Source organism: Bubalus kerabau, chromosome 3 (genome assembly GCF_029407905.1).
Source record: "Bubalus kerabau isolate K-KA32 ecotype Philippines breed swamp buffalo chromosome 3, PCC_UOA_SB_1v2, whole genome shotgun sequence".
NCBI classification, from domain to species: domain Eukaryota; kingdom Metazoa; phylum Chordata; class Mammalia; order Artiodactyla; family Bovidae; genus Bubalus; species Bubalus kerabau.
This window is the reverse complement of record NC_073626.1, coordinates 99,299,510-99,305,804: the sequence shown is the minus strand read 5'-3', so window position 1 is coordinate 99,305,804 and position 6,295 is coordinate 99,299,510. Positions and strand designations below refer to the sequence as shown.

General features: G+C 41.0%; 1 long non-coding RNA gene across 1 annotated transcript; it reads left to right on the top strand.

Annotated features, from left to right (window-relative positions):
• Positions 1–1,664: 1,664 nt before the first annotated feature.
• LOC129646440 (uncharacterized) lies at positions 1,665–5,512 on the top strand. The gene is made up of 3 exons (XR_008711919.1): positions 1,665–1,758; positions 4,957–5,056; positions 5,193–5,512. It is a non-coding gene; the product is annotated as an uncharacterized LOC129646440 (long non-coding RNA).
• The last annotated feature ends 783 nt before the right edge of the window (positions 5,513–6,295 follow it).

Sequence of the window (6,295 nt, the reverse complement as noted above, 5' to 3'; positions counted from 1 at the left end):
CTTCTTCATCCCCCTCATAAAAATCAAACAAAATTAATTTTTAAAAAACTTTCTTTGGGATTTCCCTGGTGGTCCAGTGGTTAAGAATCTGCCTGCCAATTCAGGTGACATGGGTTCAATCCCTGGTTCAGGAAGATCCCACATGCTGTGGAGCACCTAAGTCCATGTATCACAACCTCTGAGCCCATGGAGCAACTAATCCATGCTCACAATCTCTGCAGCCCTCTGGGCTGCAGCTTCTGAAGCCCATGTACCCTAGAGCCTGTGCTCTGCAACAAGAGAAGCTACAATAAGAAACCTGTGTATCGCAACAAAGAGTAACCCACCCCCCACCACAACTCACTGCAACAAGAGAAAGCCCATATGCAGCAATGAAGACCTAGCCAAAAATAATACATAAATAAATATTATTTTAAAGTCTTCTTTCGATGTATCAGTAGATATTAGATTATTTCCTTCTTTGGCTCTTCCCTTTCCATCATACCTTGACCAGTTATATGTATATATATATATATATATATATATATATATATATGTGTGTGTGTGTGTTATACGTTAGCCGCTCAGTTGTGTCCACTCTTTGCAATCCCATGGACTGTAGCCTGCCAGGCTCCTCTGTCTATGGGATTTCCCAGGCAAGAATACTGGAGCGGGTAACCATTCCCTTTTCCAGGGCATCTTCTCGATCCAGGGATTGAACCCAGGTTCCCTGCATTCCAGGCAGATTCTTTGCCATTTGAGCTACCAGGGAAGCCATATATAATCCAGTCTGGGACCCTAAACATAGCCAGGAAGGGAAGGTTGCTTTTCATGTTACTGCACTGTCTTCCACTCCCACAAGTCACTCACTGCCATAACACTGGGCTCTATGAACCCTCTGTGCCCGTGAACATTGAATATTAGAAATACTTCCTCCACCACACAAATTTTTAACCAACCCTGCTTCTTTGCACCACTCATACCATACTGCAACAATGTCCATAATACCTTTAAATATGCAATTTTATTTATTAACCTACACATTCATCTTCCCAGCAAGACTTTAATTACTCTTAGGACAGAGAAAATAACTGATCCATCTTTGTGTGCTTCCTAGCACTTGGCTCCATGTATGGCGGCATATCACAGATGTCCAAAAAAGGACAAATGTAGAGAGTTCCATCTCCTTTTCCCAGCTCAATAAAAAAATCTGCTTCTGTTATAATGTTGAAACCATTGTGGGCTTATTATAGGAAGTCTTTAACTCATAAATTGGTTCTATTCCAGAAAGCACCTCTGAGGTTATATGACACAGAAACCCATTAACCATCCCTGGAGGTATCAGTTGCCAAGATGTGGTGTTGGATGGGGTCCTATGAGCATGGTGAAAGGACTATATAGAATTGCTCTCTGGGAGCCGGTGGCCGTGGAACGGTGAAGAAAGGAAGAAGACAGAGAATGAAGGCAGTTTCTGCTACCAGCTGTGGCTTTGTCAAAATTCTAAAATACATAAAGGTCATTTGAAATAGTCTTCCACATTTTATTTTTTATTATTTGCAACTGTCTTGCAAATCGTGCTGTGCTTTCCTTACTCACCCCTACATCTCACCTGACAGTGATTTACTCACCCCTATTCCCACCTGCACCACGACTTTTTGCTGGTCTCTACCTTTCCTGTAAAAGCACTTGTAGGACTGGGAAATGAGAAAGACTAAAAGAAAGAGGAAGCTGATTTTAACAAGAATGGCAGCAGCTCTGATTAAACTAATATCCACTAAGGTTGGAATGACTAATAGCATTTTTAATTCTTATGTGATTTGCATTTTGATGTCTTGCCCCACAGCAAAGTGTATCAGTTCCTGCTTTTCTCTAAGTTCATACTCTGCAACTTTCTCACAGCTCTGGTTGCTTGTTTATTGCTGTGGCTGATGCACGTGTGTGTGTGGGTGGGGTGGGGGGGTGGTCCTTTGTGTTGGTTTTGGCAGAATCACCATGGTCTTTAGCATGAGGGAAAAGAGAACATTGAAGAGGGAAGACTGCACTGGTTCCAAGTGTGGGTTATTTGTAAATCAGGTGTTCCTAACTGAACAATTGCTTACACATCTAAATATTCTTCATAATGGCTATGTTACAAATCAACATTTTTGTACAAAGGTGAATGGAGGTTTTGCAGAATTTGTAAGCTTGGAATTTGTGGGCCTGAAACTCTGATCTATGACTTTTTGCTTGAAAGTCAGGAATGTGTAGTATGTGGGAAAGTGCTGTTGGGGCTTAGAATCCATTTGGGGCTCCATTTCATAGTCTTTGCAGCTTGAAAAAATAATCCACTGAAAATCTTTGTTGGGGAATGGAGCCTTCAAACAAGTTTTCTTTATCCTTTTGTGATTGTAGAAATTTGATTAGATCAATTAGGGAGAGGTCATATTTCCTAAATGTCCAGGGGGAATTTCATGTTTTATTCTTTGATAATTCACATACAGTTAAAGAGTGTGAACAAGCCTCAGACATCAGAGAACATTGCCAGCTTCCTTGAAGAGCCTGTAAAAAAATATTTTTTGGGTCAATAATGTTTGATGTAAAAGAAATCAATCAACTACAATGATGGTGGCCTCCATTGTATTCCTTTATAATGTAAATCTCTATGTAGATAACATCTAATTTAGGTAACATATAAATATGTATACATGTTACTTACACAAATTTATATGTATGGTAAAAAGTATATATAACTGAACATATATACCACATGTATTTGCATTATAGTGTCATGTTTCATTATACACATTATATATATAATTCTACATAAAAAAAACTGAAATATGGTTATTTCTGAAGCACTATAAATGAATTTACAGCCCTGTAACTGAGTCTAGCCCCCAGCACCTCTTCCCAACTAAAGGACGTGCTGGGAAGGGCCCGGCTGGAACAGCTGTGTGACTGAGAACATTCCCGAGCCCCTCGTGCCCTCAGCCCTGTACCTTTAATCCATTTGAAGCTGGATTAAAGTAGGGGTTGGTGTACTGTTATATCCTGTTGACATATTCCTCCTTGCTCAAATGACATCCCTCTGTGGTCTAAGTCCACAGACTCTTTCTGTAATTATATTTCTTACTGTTATTTTTAAATCACATTTTCTTTGGTTAACAAATATTTATTTAAACTTCTTGTTTTTTTATAATTTTGCTTTTGTTTATTTTTGACCGTGCTGGGTTCTCCTTGCTGCACGTGGGCTTTTCTCTAGTTGCAGCAAGTAGGGCTACTTCCTAGAACAGGTTTCTCATGGCGGTGGCTTCTCTTGTTGCAGAGCACAGGCTCTAACGTCCACAGGCTTCGCCTGTTGTGGCTCATGGGCTCGGTAGTTGCAGCGCCAGTGCTCTAGAACATAGGCTCCATAGTCGTGGCGCCTGGGCTAAGTTGCTCAGAGGCATGTGGATCTTCCTGGACCAGGGATTGAACCTGTGTTTCCTTCATTGACAGGTGGATTCTTTACCATTGAGCCACCTGGGAAGCCCCAGTGAATATTTACTGAAGGCCTACTGCGTTCAGATACCACAATAGGGAAGATGTTCCTCTTACTTTTAGGGAGCTCATCATCTAGAGAGAATTATTGCCTCATATTATGTGTCTAATAACTTTGTATGATAATTGTGTGTTTGGGTTTACAGATTTATGGACTTTTTATAAAGCATTTATGTGCAGATGTAGTGAGAAGTAAGAGAGAAATATGACATAGTTATTTGCAATGAATTCTAAGTGCAGATCTAGGAACCAAATTAAGGGAAAAAGTCACTGTAACGAGAAGATAAAGTACATCCTATAAACAAAAAATAGAGTTTTAGCTTGTGAAGAAAATTAAAAAAACCAATAATGTGCAGTTTTCTGACAGTGATTGGTGAGTTTCCAAATATCTCTAGCCTAAGTTATTAAAGTTAAATAGTAAAACAATATATCTTCATAAGTCCTCATGTAACTGACTTTATAACTATATTATTGATCAAATGTGGTTTCCCTTTACTAAGAAAAAAAAGCCTTTAAAAAAATCTCATATAGCTTTTGGGTGATCAAATACTTTGTAGAGGGTAACATTTTGATGAAGAAGGTGAGACTAAACCAGAAACATATGGATTACATTTACCTGTAAATGTGTAGATTTTTTAAGAGGTTACAAGGAAAATTTCTGACAAAAAGTCTCTTGATTTGGAGTATGAAATATATCTTTAAAAGACAAAAAAGGTAGATAAGAGGAAAATTGAATATATAGCATCTATAAGAAGTTGAATTGCTTTCCCATTCAAAAATGTCTAAGTCTACTCTGGAAAAGCACAGCAACTCCTAGAATGACTGGTCTGTGCTAAAAATTCAATTGTGGAGTTACCCAAAAGGCCTCCAGTTGCACAGTCTTACAAATATTACCCTGAATAATACACGATTCCCAACAGGTGACTTGGAAAATCTCTTACTAGTGGCTGGGGAGTAGATACAATGCATACATGCATGCACATCTGTGTGTGTGTGTGTGTGTGTGTGTGTGCATAAAACATCTTCTAGCATGTTTTTGGAAATAGAGCATTTATATCCCAATAATGCATTGTCTTATTACATTTTATGATGCATTTGCATGGATATCATTCACATGTATAAGGTTACACACCTTTTTAAACTTAGAAAACGCATATAATAACTTTCCTGAAAGATGGATCAGGTGTACACACTTGAGCCTTCAGAAAGGAATGAGAAAGGAGACTTGGACACGTACTCCCTCCATTGTGAGGATGGTGGCTTGTTCGTGGTTTTCCTTTAATCTCTGCTCTATTCTCAATTACCTATTGCCCGTGTAGGAGAGATTCCAGGGTTTCTGAAACTAGCTTTTCACTGGATAACTGTAGGAAATTTCCTCCTTGCAGGATGATGATACATATTCTGCAAATCTTCATGAAACCCAAATTCATCCCCTTGTCTCTTGCCATTTCCTCCTAGACACTGTCTAGTGTCCAAGGAGGGCACTGAAGAGTTCCAGAGGTGACAGAAGAAGAGAACTATTCAGAAAGCAGACCAAAAGTAGGGCGGCACCACACTGGTGAGTGGTCCTCGAGCCTGAAGTGGTTCATGGGTACAACCAGGGTTGGGGGTGACCATGTAATTGGGGGAAGTGATTCAAACCATGGGGCCTCCTGACAAAGTCTCCCATAATGTCCAAATATTTCACACTTCAGCACTGTGCCCAGGGCTGGCTCTAGACCTCCAGGAATTGCTCTTGTGGACTTAACATTGAACTGAAGACCAATGGGACTTGGAATCTCCCGTGTCATTGCCTCTGATCCTGGCGAGCCAGTTGCCTCCCTCCCTGTACTAGCTCCTCTGACCAAGCTTCCTGGAGCTCCTGATGTCTAGAGTGCCTTGCTGACCACGTGGAACAGGAGGAGCTGTTTCCACACTCCAGTAGAAGCCTCTATGTGCAAATTCTTCATTTGTGTGAATACTTCTCTTTTGTTAAGTACCATTCAGCCTTCTTGAATGATAATAAACATAACTATGACTTTTTTTATTTTTTACAGTGTCAGGCATGAATCACTTTCTGTTGCTCAGAAATTGTACATCTTTTCCTAGAATACTATAAGATTTCTCATTTTCTAACATGGTTTTGGAATTTATAAGACAGCTGCCTCATTATTTTCACACCCAGAAAGTATGGAGAGGGCCTGGTTGTTGCTTTGGCTCCATCATGGGGCTGGCACCACAGCCCTTGCTGTGCAGCCAAGAGCAGAGTATAACACTGCTCCTCACCCACAGATCTAGATCTTTCTTCACCCAAGCATCACTGGCAACATGTACAAATCCTGACAAAGGAGCCTGGCAGGTAAATCCCAATGTTACATGGCAACTGTATCAATCACAGGATCTCTAAAAGAACCAGGAAGTCAGGTCACCCTTTCCAAAAACTCTTGGGCATGTGGGCACATGTATGGCCAGGTAATTCCTGGGTCCTGAGCTTTGGCACCAAGGCAATGGCACCCCACTCCAGTACTCTTGCCTGGAAAATCCCGTGGGCAGAGGAGTCCATGGGGTCGCTAAGAGTTGGACACGACTGAGCGACTTCACCTTCATTTTTCTCTTTCATGCATTGGAGAAGGAGATGGCAACCCACTCCAGTGTTCTTGCCTGGAGAATCCCAGGGATGGCGGAGCCTGGCGGGCTGCCGTCTATGGAGTCACACAGAGTCGAACACGACTGAAGCGACTTAGCAGCAGCAGCAGAGCACTGCATCCCAGGTAATTTTCTTCCAGTCCTCCCTGGTGGTCAGTCCTAGAAATACCTG